The sequence below is a fragment of the Sminthopsis crassicaudata genome, chromosome 1 (genome assembly GCF_048593235.1).
Source record: "Sminthopsis crassicaudata isolate SCR6 chromosome 1, ASM4859323v1, whole genome shotgun sequence".
Lineage (NCBI taxonomy): Eukaryota > Metazoa > Chordata > Mammalia > Dasyuromorphia > Dasyuridae > Sminthopsis > Sminthopsis crassicaudata.
Window position 1 is genome coordinate 67,510,353 of NC_133617.1, and position 17,552 is coordinate 67,527,904.

The following is a 17,552-nucleotide window of genomic DNA, read 5'->3' on the forward strand; positions in this document are numbered from 1 at the left end:
TGTTGGTTTTCTCCCCGAATACTTGCATGTTGCTCGCCTAGGTTACTCCTTTCCTTCCTCTCTTCCCTTCTGCCCACCCCCAGCTGGCGCAGAGATCCCTGCCCAAGTGAGTCCCCTCAGAGGGGCTGAGGGAAGGGGGCTCTCCTCTGGGGCTCCAGGAGGAAGGGAGGGCGAGAAGGACCAAGGCAGGGATGAGGAGCAGAGAAATTGGTCTCTGGTTGGTAAGACTGCTCTTCCCGTATAGGAGTGGCCAAGGAACGGGTCCCCCACTAGTGAGACTGAGCAGATGCATTGGGTGGGAGGGATCCGAGAGCCCTGGTTCAAGGAGGTGGACAAATCTCTCTGGATCTTTTCTCAGCCAGATCGGGATAATCCTCCTGGCAATACCTGCCTCTGAAGCTTTTTATGAGGCTGAAATGAGATAACAGGGGGCTCGGTAAACCCAGCAGAAATTGGGCTTGTGTCCCTGCTCATTGAGGAGTCTGGGAGCTGGGAAAGGCAGACTCCTGAGATGCGAGGGCCAGAGGTCTTAGGGAGCGCCCTGAGCCCTTGTGCTATGGCCCTGATGGGGACTTGTCCAGCCTTCGATGGAACAGGCCGAACTCGGGCAGCTCATTCCACTTTGGGAGAACTCGGACGCTTGGAAGTTTTTCCTTACATGGAGCCCAAACAGGCTTCTTGGCCACTCCCCTTACTCCCTCCATCAGGGCAGACCACAGCCCCTTCGTGACTTTTGCCTCTTGTCTGTGTCTATTGTTTTTATTATTTTTGGACTGGGACCTGGGATTTCACTGCTCAAAGGGAGGTCCTGGGGGGGGGGGGCAGCTCCCTCTACGGATTCAGGTCAGCGCCCCTCCACAAGCATCTTAGTTGTCTCAGGGACCTAGGAACGTTGCTAAATGACTTGTCCAAGATCACACAGCAGGCAAATGTCCAAGACAGCACCCGAACCCTCGAGGCTGGCTGGTCTGCTTTCTACCGGGTCTCATTACCTTTCATAAATCATGGAACGCGGCAGTTCTGATTTGCCCTCTCAGGCCTCCCTGACCCCTCACCAAACAACTTATTTCTTCAAGCCCCTCTTTACCTCCCTATAAAACGAGGATGCAAAGGTGACCCTGTGTCTCTGGGTGAGGGACTTAGACCCTGGGGACTGAAGTTTTAGTTCATCCATTAACAAGGTGATAACTCCTCCTGCCCCCCAAAATCCAGAGTCAGTAGCAGGGCCAGGACTGGGCCCAAAGACCTGGAGGGAACTCCAGAGGCCAAGTTTTCATTTTTCTGACTGGAGAACTGAGGTCTTGTAGGGAGAGGATGCTGCAGAGCCCTGTGGTGCCCTACACGATCACCCCTTCTGGAGCCATTTCGTCCTTATCCGTCCAAATAAGGGGTTGGATGGGACCATTCCTCAAACCCTCCTGGCTTGAAATTTTATTATCCACTTGTCCCAGTCGGGACTCACCCACAGCAGTGTAGACGGTGTGTGGGAGTCATTTGATTTGGAATCCAAGGAGCAAGGACTGATTCTCTGCTTTGTGTGACTTTGGGCTAGCTAACTTCCTTCCCACGGGCCCTAAAGCAGGGGGACGAGGAGATGAAATGATTCCTCAATCTCTCCCAGTATCAGGCTTGCCCACAGTTACACAGTGAGTCAATGGCAGAGCTGAGGCTCAGACCCAGGCAGGAGTTTGCTGATAAATATTTAACAACCAGCTTTCAAAAAAAAAAAAAAAAAGTAACCATCTCTCTTTGAAGTTTAATTAACATTTTCCTATCTTATTCTTTATCTTATCTCTATTTATAAATATAACAATCAACAAAAACAACTAATCACGCCCTGATTTGTAGGGATTGATGATTTTCCAAGTTGTCAATGCCCAGACTGAAACTTTAATCATCAAATCATTTAATCATCAGCTCTCAAAAGCTAGTAGGAGCTAGTTTCAGGATGGCCCTGAGCCCAGGACGCCTACCTCCCAGACTGGGGTTATCGCCCATTCTGATAGACTGTCTCTTATGACAGAGCATCTCTGGAGCCCATATGCTCAGAAAGCAAGATTGCAGCCTGGAGGTGACTAGGGTGGAGCAGCCCCGGTGAGCTGGAAGGGGGTCTGGGTGAGGAGAAAAGGAATGCTGAGTCTGGGGGCTTTGTTCAGCTGTTTTCAGTCCGGTTCTATTCTCCATGCCCCCATTTGGGGTTTTCTTGGCAGATACTGGGCCTGCAGAATATGCTGTTGAGGGGGGTAGTGGGGGCTCGGAAGCAATGGTGAAAATGCTTTCTTTAAAATCAGCGAGGCAGGAGAAATGAGCCTCGGACCCGTGTCCTAGACACTGGATGAGAAGATCCAGTCTGCGAATGACTAAGGGGATCATGGTCTCGCCTTGAATGACAGGTCACCTTGTCCTCAGACCCATTTCCCAGAAAGAACTAAAAAAGAAAGGAAGAGGCTTGGTCCATGACTAACCAAGAAGGGGCAGCCCCGGCCCCATAAAATCAGAAAATCTGGTTCTATACAATGCTCAGCAAGTCTTTTACTCTCTCTGAGCTCAAATTTTCCCTCTGTAAAATGGGCACAATAACCATACCTGCTCTCTTCACCCACCTCTCAGGTAGTTAATGGATGCTTATCCATTGTGCCATTCTGTAAGGAAAAGGGATGCTCTACAGCCAATAAAAAGCACCAAAGATCAGAACCAGGCCATTAAGGATGGGCCCTCAATTCCGTCCTGAAGGCTAGAAGCCCTCGGCAGGAGGAGAGCTGTGCCTGGGGAGAGTAGCTATGGAAGACTTGAAGGTCGGTCACAGCTGGTGGCCGGAGGCTCTCTGGGGCTTGGGAGGAGCTGGGCAGGATGAGAGCCTGGTCCCCTCCAGGCCATGAGGATGCAAACACATTGAAGAGTTTGGCCTTTGGAGCCAGGGGCCCCAGGTGCAAACCCGGGCTTGCTCTCCAGGTGACGGAGCCCCCTCCTTATATAATGGGGAGGTTAGCTGCCGAGGGGGCTCTCAGCTCCACTGCCATGATGCTATGGTCCCCACGCTCCTCCTGCTCATCTCCCCTAAGTCAGCTCTCTGAGGGCAGGGCACGCATTGCCCCCCCCCCCCCCCGACTCTCTCCTTCTCAGGCTGGCACAGTCCAGGCCCGGCACACAGAGGTCTTTGGGACCAAAGGCATTGAGGGCGGGGGCGCGTGGCTGCCTCCTCGGACCAGCTCCTCTCCAGGGACGCCCTGCTCGTTCTAACATATTGGCTCCCCTGCTTGGAAGGCAAGAAAATAAGCGCAGGGCAGGAACGCACTTGGTCTCTCCTGAAACTGGCTGGGACGGCTCCATGTGGGGGCGGCCCTTCCCAGGAGATCCCCGGGCTCAGCCCTGGGGTGGGGCTGCGAGAGCCGGTGCCCCCGACTGCCACCCATCTCACCCAGGCACTCCCTGGCCAAACCACGGCAGCCCTGGCACCTTGGGCCCAGCAGGTGCCCACCGACACAGCCTTTCCCAGCAGGGCCTGGGCACTGCCCCGGGGGAAGTCCCCATCTCAGGCCTTGTCCCTCAGGCCGGCTCCTTAGAGACCGCAGGGGGGCCCGAGTGAATTCCCCCAGACTCAGGACCTTACCCACCACTCACCAGAGGGGCTGGGGGATGCTAGGGCAGGGGGCGCTGAGCTCTGGGGCCCGACTTCTCAGGCTGCTGGGGCTGTTTTTGGTTTTTTGTTGGGCATCTTTCCATGGGGCTAATGAGGCCCGCAGGTGCTGGCAAGGCAGGTAATTAGCAGTTTCTGGCGGCCCCTGCCCGCCTGCCTGCAGCCTGCCTAAGGAGAGGGCTCCCACAGGCCCGTCCCCTCTGTTCTGAGGATGGGGTCAGCACCCGACATGGCCCCCTGCTTCTCGCCTCTCCCATCAGTCAGTCAGTGCATATTCCCTAAGCCCTACTATGTGCCAGCTCAGCCCTACTGTGTGCCAGCTCTGCCCTATGGACACAAACAGAAAAGAAATATCAGGGAGTTCCCTCTCATCAAGGGAAACAACCCCCACCCATGGAAGCCGGCACAACAAACACAACCTACCATTTAAAAGGAAAATGAAGTAACGGGGGAAGCACCTAGAGCGGGGTTAGGAGGCCGGGCTTTCCTGGAAGTTCCAGATTTTTTAGAGGAAAGGTGAAGAAGGAAGGTGTTCCAGGTATGAGGGACAGTGCAAAGGCCCGGGGGTTGGAAACCAGAAGAAGGCCAGTTTGGCCAGGCCAGGGTCTGTGCAAAAGACTGGGGCCTGGTTGTGAAGGGATTTAAATGGCACATCATGGAGTCTGCGGCTGGCGCCGGAGGCCATCTAGGAAGCTCTGGAGTTTATTGAGGGGGGGGGTGGCGCAGTCACACATGCTTTGGGAAAATGACTTTGGCAGCTGGGAAGAGAATGGATTTAAGAAGGGAAAGAACTCGGAGGCAGGTCAAGCAGCTGAAAGGCTGTTGTAGGGAATGGGTGAGAGGGAGAAAGGAGGGAAGGAAAGAGAGGAGGAGTGAGAAAAAGCAAAGGGGAGAGAAGAAGGGAGGAAAAGGAAGAAAGGAAAGAAGGAAGAAGGGAAGAAAGGAAGGGGGGAGGAGGGAGAAAGAACGAAAGGGAGAGCTGAAGGAAGGAAGGAAGGAAGAAAAGGAGCAAAAGATGGAGAGGAAAGAAGGGAAGGAAGGAGAGAGGAAAGAAGGGAAGGAAGGAGGGAGAAAGAGAAAGGGAGAGGTGCAGGAAGGAAGAAGGAAAGGAGGAAACAAATGGAGGAAAAAATGAGAAATGGAGGAAGGAAGGAAGGAAAGAGAAAAGAAAGAAAGGGAGAGATAGAAGGAAACAAGGAAGGAAGGGAAGGAGGAAGAGAGGGAGGAAAGCTGCATTAAGTACTTACTTCTGTTGAGTACTATGCTAAACATACTATGTAAGTGCTTTGCAAATATAATAAACTAAGTTCTATTATTATACTTATTTTACAGTTAAGGAAAGTGAGGGAGGCAGAGACTTGTGCATGGTCACAAAGCTAATAGGTGTCTGCGATGCAATTTGAACAAGGTCTTCCTGATTCCAGGCCAGTAAAAAAAAATATCCAAAGCTGATTAAAAGGAGAAGGATGCTGAAAAAATGACAAGCATTAGCAGTTGGTTGGATATATGGGGTGAAGAGGCAAGGATTCCTCTAAGACTGAGAACTTGGATGACAGGAGGCCCTCTGCAGAAATAATTCAATCAGCAAGGAGGGTGGGCTTGATAGTGCATTTGTTTTGGACATACTGAGTATGAGGTGTCCAAAGGACATCCAATGGGACATGTACCAAGAGAAGCTGGGACAGAGCCTGAGGGCAGAGCCATCCATCCTTTGCCAAGCCTGCCATTTATCACTGTCCCAGTTTACTTCATGGTCGGGCAGAAGGGTCTGACTTGTCCAGAAAGTCTGCTCAGAAAGGGATAGGGAAATTCTGGGCTGAAAGTCAAGAGAGCTGGATTCCAGTCCAAGGGATCATGGGATTTTCAAGCAGGAAAAGACCATAAAGGTTACTTAGTCTCACCTCCCCCCCTTAATTTTTCACATGGGGAAACTGAGATGCAGAGAGGGTAACTCACTCCCAAAGAACCAAGATTTACCTTCACCCAGTGCCCTTCTGGTAAACTTCGAGGCCCCAGCACCTCCTGTAAAACGGTTTTCCTCTCTGTAAAAAGACGAATCTCAACTGAGTAATGTGTCAGGCCCCATGTGCTGCTGCAGCAGCCAGGAGCTTCTTTCTGGTATTTCTCCCAGATCATTTCTTAAAAATGTAGTTCAGCCTATACACAGGCTGTCCCGAAAGTCTGAGTCTGAGTTTCAGCTAGTAAAACTTAAAACCGCAATTAGATTTTGGGGACGTCCTGTACTTTAAACAGGCCGTTGCTTGGTTCCCGGGGTCTCCATTGTTTATAACAGTATCTTGGATCCTAGAAAGGGGCTGAAGGGCCAGAGGGACATGGGTATCAAAACCAAGGGGATAACCAGAGGCTCTGGCCCAACCGGGTCCCAAGAACTCATGGTTCCTCTGATTCTAAGAAACAGTCCCATAAATCCTCCAACTTCTCTGCATCTTCCCTTTCCACAGGGGCCATCTCTTTCCCTTCCAACTCACTGTCACTGAACCCCCCTCGTCCAAGAATCCTTCCAGATTCTCGCAGAACTAGACCTATGTCTGCGCCCCTGCCAACGTCTGTGTGGGAGTCCGCGTACATTTGTGTACACAAACACACATTGGGGCACGGTGCTGCAAGGGGCCGTGCGTACCTGTGCCTTAGCAGTAATAACAGGATGTATGAGGCGCTTAGCTGGCCCAGCCCAGAGTCAGGAAGATCTGAGTGAGTTCAAATGCAGCCTCGGATACTTCCTAGCTATGTGATCCTAGGCAATTATTTAACCTCTATTTGTCTCAGTTTCCTCTTCTGCAAAATGGGGACACTGATAGCACCTGTATCCTAGGGCTGTTGTGAGGGTCAAATGAGGTAATTTTTGGTTTTTATTTTTCTTAGTTTATTTTTTAATACACATTATTTTATGAATTATGTTAGGAGAGAAAAATCAGAGCACATGAGAAAACTATGGGAGAGATAAACACACACACACACACACACACACACACACACACACACACAGAAAAAAGAAGTGGACACAGCATGTGTTGATTTACATTCAGTCTCCTCAGTTCTTTTTCTGGGTACAGCTGGCATTTTCTATCCAAAGTCAATCGGGATTCCTTTGTAACTGATCATCACATATTCTTGCTGTTATTGTGTATAACGTATTCCTGGTTCTGTGAGATAATATCTGTAAAGTGCTTAGTGCAGGGTCTGGCACATAGTAGGTGCTTGTTACTGTTGTCATTCCGTCACATCCGACTCTTCATGACCCCATTTGGGGTTTTCTTGTCAAAGACACTGGGGACACTTGGGGGATGCACCATTTCCTTCTCTAGCTCATTTTACAGATGAGGAAACTGAGGCAAACAGTGACCTCTCCACACAGCTAGTCAGGGGCTGAGGCTGGATTTTTCTGACACCAGACCCAGATCTTCATCCATAGCACTACCTTCCCTTCCACCCAATTAAATGGTATTTGGCGTTTTCCTAAGTGCTTTTTTCCATTTGAGTCTCACCATGGCCTGAGAGAAAGGTAATAATTATAATTGACATTTATAGAGTGTTAAAGTTTCGTGAAGTGTTCTGTATACATCACCCCAGTTAGAGCTTTGCAACAACCCTGTGAGGGAAGATACTACAGGTGTCTGTACGCCCATTTCACAGGTAGTAAAACTAAGGCTTTGATGGGTAGTGATTTGCCCAGAGTTACACAGCATGTATGGTCTTTCTGACTCCATGTCCAGCCCTCTATCCACTGCTCTATTACTTTACAGATAAGGAAATTGATAATTTCTTTCCACCAATAAGATGATTCAGGACAACAGATTTGTGATAGAGAGAGAGGGACTAAATGTGGCTCACAACGTAGTATTTTCACCTTTGTTGTTGCTGTTGTTGTTTGCATGCTTGTTTTTTATTTTTTTTTTTTCCTTTTTGACCTGATTTTTCTTGATAAATGTGGAAATATGTTTAGAAGAATTGCACCTTTGACCTATATTGGATTATTTGCTGTCTATGAGAGGGGCAAGGTGGGGAGGAAGGGAAAAAAATTACAAGGTCTTACAAGGGTGAATGTTGAAAACTATCTTTGTATGTATTTTGAAAAATAAAAAAGCTATTATTATTTAAAAAACAGATAAAGAAGTTGAGTCTTGGAGAAATCATGCATATCTTGGATTCTCGGACAGTAAGTAGCCAAGCTGGAATGCAGATCTTAGGGAGTAGCTCACATTAGGCTCACCCAAATTCTTATGCTACATTTACTTCTTATATAATTATGGGGCATTTGCATGCACTGCCATGTGCCCATGTCTGCATACCCATGTACAAATCTGTTTACACCCATGGAAATATAGGTCCATGCCCTATAGTCCAGCCCCAGCTCCTCCTTTTGAACACCAGAAAGGGGAAGGGGTTTTTGCAGGTTACGTAGCTGGTAAGTGGCCCAGCCAAGGGATCCAAACTCAGGCCTTTGGACTCTCATCCACTGCTTTTTCCATGGGGACTCCATACCCCTGATGTGGGAGCCCTAAAAGGCCGGGATAGTGGGGACAACCTGGGCAGGGAGCCAGGAGACTCAGGGCCAGGACCCAGCTCAGCCTCTGACTGTAAGAGCCTCCCTTTCTCAGGCCTCAGTTTGACTCTAGGGCAAAATTGGCTGATGAACTCTCAGGGTCCTGTTGGCGCTGATTTTCTAGGACTCTGGAGGATGCGTTTGGGACTTCCCCAGATGTCCTTGTCTTGCCTTGACAGCAGGGTTTAGTCCCTCCCCCAGGATCCCTTCGCTAGCTGGGAGTGTTGATTTTGGGAGCGAGCAGGGAGAAGAGGCAGGAATCCTAAGCCCAAGGCAGCAGCCACTTCCTCTAAGCCCAATGCCACTTAGGGTTCACAGGGCCTCTAAAGAGTGCTGGAAGGCGTAGAGGGGAGAAACTGCGCTTGCATGTGGAGGAGGGGCTGGCATGCGGTCGCATGGACAGCCTTTGACTCTATCCCACACTGGCTGCTTGGGATGGGGGAGAGGGAAGGCAGCCCTCGGCCCGAATTCCTGCTTTATAGCCTGAGCCCAGCCTTCCAAGCGACTGCTCTCACAATGGGCGGGCAGGCAGGGAGGCTGTGCCAGGGAGAAACCTGTTGGGTGACCCCCCGAGGAGAAAGGCCCCATTGTTACCAGAGCCTTATCAGGGCCTGGCGCTCCTACCCCCTCCCAACAATTCCTTCCCCTTACCCCCAGACCTGAGGCTGAAAGCTGGCTCCTGGTGGGGGACGGGCATTCCAGGCACAGGCCGGGTCCCGGGGTCCCAGGCCTCGCAGCTCTCAGCCTCTCCAGCCCCACGCTGGGGCCTCTGGGTGCAGTGGGGGATGGGAACAAGGGCAGCTTACCCTCTGACCCCCCCCCCCTTTGGTTCTTCATCCCTTTTCCTCCTCAGTGACTATCCATCACAGAGACAGAGGCAGAGGTCAGAAGGCTGGAGGTCAGGGAGTCACGTCCCTGGTGGGGATCGCCTCTCCTGCCTGCAAGCACGACTACCCCACTTCTTCCTCCTCCTCACTGTTATCCTTAAGCAGACCAACCAAGCCCACCCGTGGGCAGGGACACATGGAGCGTGCCATTAATTCTGGACTCCCCAGGTGGCTGAAAGGAGAAGGGGCCCTGGCTGCCCCGAGCTCAGGGAATCCCGAGGTGACCAGCGAGTGATCATTCCCAGGCCTCCTCTCCGGGCTAGGACGGCGTCCTTGGGCCGATGCTGCTGGAACACAGGTGTGTCTCACCTGGAAAGCAGCCCCCGCCAAAGATAACAGCCCAGGTACAAGCCACCGACTCAGGCCCGAGGAGCCGGGCCAATGTCCGGTTCCCCTCCCCGACTCCCAGCCAGTCCCTAACTCCTCCCTGCTCCCCATCCCGTGGGAACAGCCCGTTCCCTTTCAGGGCCAGGCAGAGTACCAGCCTAGGTAGAGCTGCCCTTTCCCAAACCGGGAATGACTGGCTGGCACAGAACTTCCTGCTGGGGAGCATCCAGCTCTTACCAGAGCATGTAACGAAGAGACGGACTCACAATCACAAGCCTCGGCTCCTTCTCCCGGCCGGCTCCAGGGGCCTGTCCTGAATCCACTCAAGTCTGCCTCCTGGTACCTCCTTCCAGCTTCTAGCTCCAGGCCCAGCCTTCTCATCCCTCGGGCGGCTTCTTTCCTCCCAGGTCCTGCATTATCGCCTCCCACACCCTGTGCCTCGGGCTTTTATTTGGCTTTCTTTGGCTGCCAGATCTGACTATAAACACATATATGTGTTTATATATGTATATACACACATAAATACACGTTATTGTGACTTCGACATTGCAGTTTTGTCTGACTCTGAACTCATTTGGAATTTATTTGGCAAAAATTTTGGAGCGATTTGTCATTATTTTCTTCACTTCATTTTGCAGTTTAGGAAACTGATCCTGTGTAAGTTGCTTACCTTGGCCTGCCTCAGTTTCCAAACTGTAAAATGGGGATAATTATAGCACCTATCTCTCATTTATTGTGAACAAATGAGATCATGTTAGTAATTATACCAAGTCACAATGCCTGTTCCCTAGGAAGTGCTACTTAAATATTGTTAGTATTAGGAGGAAGAGTGATGATTTATAAGGTTGCTTCTATGACTGAATCTTATAATCAGTTCTCAAGAAGCAAGATATTGTGTGGTCATTCTGTCTTCCATCCTTCAAGTCATGAGCTAATGGAGTTGAAAGGAACCTTTAGTGATCACTGAGTACTATTCTTTTAGATTACAGATAGAGAAACTCTGGCTAAAACAAGGTTGGGTACCATTGGCAATAAGCATTCTTTAATGCTCTGAGCTGACTCTGAATCTGAATATTTTCTACTATATACTCAGTCCAACCCTCATTAAAAGGAATTATTATCTCTCACTTGTACATCACCTTCATTTCCAAATATATACACCACCACCCCCTCTGTCAGCACACAGAGAGCCATCCCCTGTAACAAAGAATAAAAAATGAGAGGAGAAAAGCAGGTCAGCAAATTAACCAGTGTGTCAGCAGCGTCTCTGACTGATGGCCCGGGCTGCACCTCTAATTCCCCATCTGTGTAAAAGCAAAACAAAAGCAAAATAAAACCCCACAAACCTCCAGTCAATCCCTTTATTTTATATGGATGGGAAAACTAAAATCCAGAGAGCCAGAGAAAGATGTGCTGGAGTCCAAGTCAGGTTCAGACCCTTATTACTTGTACCGGCTTCCTCATCTGCACAAGGAGGACTTGAAGTCTTCTCCAGCTTGCCCGTGTTGCTAGGGAAAGGACTCTCCCAGTGCCATTGCCTCAAGGGCATCTCCTGCCTTTGTGCTCCCTCTTTCTGCTGCATCTCAATGGGTTATTTTCTACCCCGGTTTTAATCTTAGGGAGAGGCTGGCTGAGCATGGGGAGCTGGGGAAGGAGGGAGGGATAGTGCTAGACAGTCTTCAGATCTCAGACACTTAGGGCTTTGAATCTGAAATCATGTGGCCCCGAGCTCTTGGGACCTCAGAGCTAGAAAGGACTAAAGAGGTTCTTCAGTCTAACATCTTTCTCTTCCTTGCTCTGGTGCAGGAGTTCTTAACCTATATTAACTTATGAGTATGTTTGTATTCTGGACCTTTGTGGTAGTCAGTCTGATGATTTCTGGACCTGTTTTTCAAAGCAGTGTTTTTAAATGCATAAAATAAAATCCATCAGATTGAAAAGGAAACTAAGTATATTGAAATGCAGTTATCACAGTATTAAGATTAATACAGGTTAAGAAAACCTGATACAGTATCTCAGAGGTGATCATCCACTAAGCTTGAGGACCTCCAAGAAGAGGGAGTTGAGGCTGCTCCTTTTCTCTAATGGGTAAGAAGCCCTTCCTTGCCCTGAGCCCAAATTTGCCTCCCCTGAGCCTCTCTATCATGCTGCAGTAGAGAGTCTACTGGGTTCTGAGTTGGAAGAATTAGATTTGAGTCCCAGCTGTGTGGTCTTGGGCAACTTGTTCCACCTCCATTTTTCCATCTGCAAAATGGGAAGGAGGCAAGATGATCTCTCTAAGGACTTTTCTAGGTCTGATATTCTATTTTCTATGTCCTCAGATCCCCTTCTTCGTCTCTGATATTCTACGTTCTAAGTTCCCTTCCATTTCTGGCATTTTTTCCATTGTAGAATTCTTCCCATGTCAAATTTTCTTTGTCCTAGGAGATGCTGTCTAATATTAGCCTTGGTCCTGCCTGATAGGACACAGGACAAATTTGTTCCTTTAGCTGAACAAACAATGGATTAGGACAGCAGTCATAACTAAGCCTTCCACTTGCTCCCCAGATCCCTCTTCTTGCCTGGCCTCCAGAAGGGATTCCCTCCTTCTCTTTTTCCCTTCCAGCAGGGAAGTTTTCTTTTCTATTTTTTGTAGATTAAATATGTACAATTCTTTTTAACATATTTCCATATTTGTCATGTTGTGCAAGAAAAATCAGACCAAAAGGAAAAAACTATGACAAAACAAACAAACAAAAAGTGAAAATACATTCAATTCATATTGTCTCTGTAGTTCTCTCTCTGGATGTGATTAGAATTTTCCATCCCAAGTCTATTGGAAATGTCTTGAATCATCTCATTGTTGAAAAAAACCAATGCAGCACATAATCTTGCTGCTCTGTACAGTATTTCCTTGGTTCTGCCCACTTCACTCAGCATCAGTTCATGTAAGTCTCTGCAGGCCTTTCTGAAATCAGCTCATCATTTCTTATAGAACAATAATATTCCATTACATTCATATATCATAACTTTCTCAGCCTTTTCTCAATTGATGGGCATCCATCCACTCCGTTTCCAGTTTCTGGCCACTACAAAAAGGGCTGCCACAAACATTTTTGCACACGTGGATCCTTTTCCCTCTTTTATGATCACTTTCTAGTTAGTATAGTATCTCCAGATTGGTTGAATCATCTCACAATTCCACCAGTAATGCATTAATGTCCCAGTTTTTCAAGGGAGGGTTCTCCAAGAAGAAAACTACTTGAGAATTCGTAACAATGGGCAGATTTGGTTTAGGTGAGCCCAAAGTCTGGGATGTCACAATGGAAAAACAAACAAAACACTGGATACAGAGACCTGGTTCCAAATTCAGCCTCGGAAACTTAGGAGTCTTTGTTGGTCTGAGCTTTAGCTTTCCCAAGGATCATAATGGCTTTTGTCACTGTGACACTTACAGGGCTATTATGAAAAAATTCCCGGTGTAAACCTAGGTTATAAAAATGTGGCTGCCCTCCTTTGCCAATCCTGGGAGACCTGGTCTCCCTAATGTTTCCCTTCTCAGACCTCTGGGCCCTATCTGAGACAAAGCACTGGGAAGGGGGCTTTAGGCTGGGGAGGTCAGGCAGGGCCCTTTGCCCTCTTCTCATCTACTTTTTTCTTCACACAATTCATCTGCCTCTCCCCTCCCCCCCGGGGTCCTGGCTCTGTGGAGATGATGAGAAGAAAGAAGAAAAAAATATAGCAGGAAAAAAATGATTTCTTAACCCAACCTTTCAAATACTGTAATTCAAGCAGTCTTCTAGAAGACAGGCCCCTGTTCTTACTTTTTCAGTCAAGCATTTACTAAACGCCTACTCTGTGTCAGACATAATCCTAGGCTCTGGGGACATAAAGACAAAAATGAAACATTTTTTGCTCTAAAAAGGCTTGCCTTCTATTAGGGGAGATGACAAGTACTATTGCCTATCAACGTATATGCATAATCAATATAAGCTGATAATAACTAGCTAAGTAATAGAATTTTAAGGTTTGCAAAGAGCTTTACAGATATTGGAGGCAGATAAAGCGCTGGGTCTAGAGTCAAGAAGGCTTATCGTTCCGAGTTCAAATTTGCCCTCAGACACTTACTAGCTGTATGAGCCTGGGCCAGTCACTTAACTCAAATTGTCTCAAAAAATATATCAAGAACAATAGCCAGGTTGTGAATCTAGCTGAGTATATAAAGATTATTCTTTTCCCTTTTCTTTCTAGGCTATCTTTAGTGTCGTTAATGAATTGTCATGTGATCTGATCTCTAGCCCCTCCATCCTCCTCCAATTTGTCAGCATCCTACCTGAAATATGGCTCCCAGGAGGGAGAACGATCATCCCCCTGTCCCTGGACACCAGGATTCTCAATGCAACCCCAGATCTCATTCGCTCAAAGCAACGGCACTTAAAGGAAATCCATTGTTAAGTTGTATTCATAGACTTTGTGGTCTCCCCAGACCCCTGATTTAATTCAGATTCCTCCTATGGGGGGGGACAGGAGTGTGGTAATGAGGCAGATATAATTTTCCTGATAAGGTGACTCCCCTATTCAGTGGCCGACTATTGCCAGGGTCAATTATAAACTCCCTAATTTAGCTTTGAAAGCTATTCAAAACCTGGACCCAGTCTTTCTTTCTAGCCTCATTGGATGTCACTGTACCATCCTGCCTGGTGTGATGCAGCCAAGATCTCTCTGATCCTCATGGCAACAGGCTCCCATCTCGGTGCCGTAGCTCAGGCCATTTCCCTCTGCCTGGAAGTACCCCCCTCCCCCCTCGCCCTTCACGGATCCCTCGCTTCCCTCAAACGCTTCCTTCTGACTTTGCTGGGCCCCTCAACTGCGAGTGACCTCCTTACATTACCTTGTCTTTAGCTGCCTTTAATTTATTTGTTTTTATTCTTTTTATAATATATGTACATATGTGTATAGAATATATACATGCGATAAATATAGATATATATAATTACATATATACACATAAACTGGGGAGACAAGTTTGCATATACATTGTGTATATAATATATTTATATATGTAATATATATAATGCACACAATATGTAGCTGGATGAAGTTCCTTGAAAATAGGGATTGTTTCATTCTTTGTAGCTCCAAGGGAATAAGCATTTTAACAGGGCCTACTATGTGCCAGGTGCTGTGCTAAGTGCTTTTACAAATATCATCTCATTTAGTCCTCACAAGAATCCAATCAAGTGGGTACTATTGTTATCTCCATTTTACAGTTGGGGAAACTGAGGTAAAGAGAAGTGACTAAGATGAGGTTTAAACTGAGATATTCCTGACTGCCACACAGTAGGTGCTTAATAAATGCTTGTTGATTGATTGATATGGAGAAGAAATGAGGTTGGAGTAAAGAGGGAGCTTTTTGGATGATGTGAGAACAATAAGACAGCATGGGATGTGGGGAACAAAGGGCAGGGAAGGGGATAGATTGCTTCCAGCCTTGGAGTTCAGCGCTGGCCCCAGCCCTGCCATCAGTAGCATTGGGAAGCCTGGGAGGGATATATTGAGTGGCTAAGTGTTCTTTCTGATAGCTTTGGCTTCCCCCAGCCAGTGGGCACCTGCTTTGTTCCCTGTTTGTGGCTTCCACACAAAGGGCTGCTGTAAATATTTCATTATATATGGAAAAAAATGTTTTTTGATCAATGACCTCCTTAATGTATATGCTCAGGGTCAAAAAGTATGGGTATTTAATTTATTTTTTAAATTAATTTTATTTATTTGTTTTTTTGTTGTTGAGGCAATCGGGGTTAAGTGACTTGCCCAGGGTCACACAGCTAGGAAGTGTTGATGTCTGAAGGCAGATTTGAACTCAGGTCCTCCTGACTTCAGGGTTGGTGCTCTGTCCATTGCTCCACCTGGCTGCCCTGAGGTATGGATATTATAGTGACTTTATTTGCATAATTTCATAGCTTTCCCTGACAGATAGACCAATTCTCAGTGGAATTTGCATCCTACTCATTGGGACAATGTAGACAGAGGAGCGGTGGCCAGAGAAGGGAGTTGGGATGCGGAGAGTGGCAGGGATGGTGAGTGGATCCATCGCCCTTTCCCTGGCGTGTCCGACGTGATGTTGAGCTATCACTCCCCGAGCGTGGTGGTGGTGGAGGGCATTGGGAGGACGGGCTGTACATGTGACACAGGGCAGTTGGTCAAGGTGGACGCCTTTATAGGATGGGAAGCACGGCTTGGGCTGGGGCCAGCAGAAGTGAATCTGGTAAATTTACACCCATTCACCCATCAAGACAGCTCACCTCCAATGGGGACAAGGGAGAGAAGGCCCGCTCCCCTTCCCCCTGGTCCCCGGGGGGTCCTACCTGTAATAAAGAGAGCCTGAGTTCTTTCAGTAATACCCTTCAAGCTCTTGCCCCTTAATGCTTGTGTCTCTGCCTGTCGGCATTGATGGGGAGGGGGGGGAGGAGAGGTGAGTAAGCAGGGCCTTTCCCTGGAGCCGGTACCTCCTCACATTGGCCTGGGCCCAGAAGAGGAGACAGGACTCCTTAGCTCCCGCTCCAGAAAGCCGGCAATCTGGCCTGGCCCTTGGAGCTTGGGGGAGTGGAAAGAATCCTCCACTCAGAGCCCTAAACGCCTGAATTCAAATTCTGTGTGACACTGGCAAGTCCCTTCCCTCTCTGGTCATTTTACATCTGTAAAATGAAAGGGTTGGACTACATGGTCTGGAAGTTCCCCTCCAGGATCAGAGGCTGACAGCTGACCCAATAGATAGAACCCTGGACCTCAAGGTAGGAAGCTCTAAGTTCAAATCCCGCCTCAGACATTCAATGACTATGTGCCCCGGGCAAGTCATGGAACTCTGCCTGCCTCAGTTTCCTCCCCTGTAAAATGGGGATATTAACCACCTTGCAGAGCTGTTGTTGGGAAGACCAGTAGAAAGAATAATGGTGAAGTACTTAAACCAGTCCCTGACAGAGAGTAGGTGCTACATAAATGCTTATTCCCCTTCTTCCCTGCCTGCAACTTCCATCCCTGCTCCTTCCCCTTTACCTCCCGGTTTGGATGTTGTCTGGGTCTGTTTCTTCCCCAGGACTAGAGCAGGGCTTCTTAATCACTTTGTGGGGATGTCTGAGGAAGCCTGCGGTATGTTTTCCTTCCCAGAAGACCAGTTCTTTGCCTCCATTCATAAATAGAAACGCTAAATATCTGTTAGAAGGTATTAAAAAAAGATGCAGTTTCCCCCCATCCTCTCCAAGACTCTGAACTCCCTGAAATCTGACCGTAGACCTCTGGGGCATCCCTGGGCTTCAGGTTACACCCCTGGACTTTAAGGATCTCTTCATCTCTAAGACTCTCCGGAGGGTCCTGGGGTCGGACATCTGGTTTTCCAGACCGAGCCTGACAAGAGGGATCTCAGCGTGCACTGCCAGCACCTCCCCCAGCCCCCATGCTGACCCCGTTCTGGCCACCGCACTGTCTGCCCGCCCACCCACCACTCGCCCAGGCCGCTAGACACCCCGGCCTGGCTCTGCGATGCTCCATGCTAGGGCCCGGGCCGGACCTGGCAGGCCCCGACTTCCTGTTCTGGAGAAAGTATTCAGAGCTGAGGCCCAGTGTAAATGTTTACCCGGCAGCCTGGGAATGTAAACGGAGCCCTAGCCATCCCATCAAGCTTTCCGTCCCTGGCTCCGCCCTGGCCCCGGCTTTCCTCTTCCCCCCCATCCGCAGTTCAGCGCCCCCACCTTCCACCCTCGTTGGGCCTTCCTCAGCCCTCTCCCCCTAAAAGGTGGGCCAGAGGATCCTGGGACTTGGAGCGGGAAAGGACCTCAATGGCTAGTTTTACCAATGGGGAAACTGAGGCAATTCCCAACCCTGCTTCCCCTGAGAATAGCAGCTCCCATTTCTCTAGGACTTTAGTCTGAGGATCATAGAGATGAAGGGAATCGAGACAAGTAAGTGCCGAGCTGGGTGTAAGCCGGGCTCCCCGTCCTGCTCCCTTGCCTTCGGAGCTTGGGGAGCTCTGGGACTAGGGGAAGGCTTCTCTGTATTGGGGCTGGAGCTCCAAGGCAAGGCCCAGCTGTCCAGCGAGCATGGGAGCATGGGATTTATGGCTGGAGGAGACTTTAGGTATCCTCTCACCCCTCCTCCTTCCACC

The 17,552-nt window shown here is 48.8% G+C and overlaps 1 protein-coding gene across 3 annotated transcripts in view; it reads left to right on the forward strand.

Moving 5' to 3' along the window:
- The window catches only part of NRTN (neurturin), a 51,927-nt gene that overhangs the window by 23,697 nt on the left and 10,678 nt on the right, over positions 1-17,552 (forward strand). The window contains exon 1 of one of the 3 annotated variants that reach the window (XM_074308822.1): positions 15,201-15,314. The exons of the other annotated variants lie outside the window; for them this stretch is intronic. The gene's annotated coding sequence lies outside the window, so the exon portion shown is untranslated. Of the gene's footprint in view, positions 1-15,200; positions 15,315-17,552 lie in introns of those variants that run through there. 3 annotated transcript variants of the gene reach the window in all.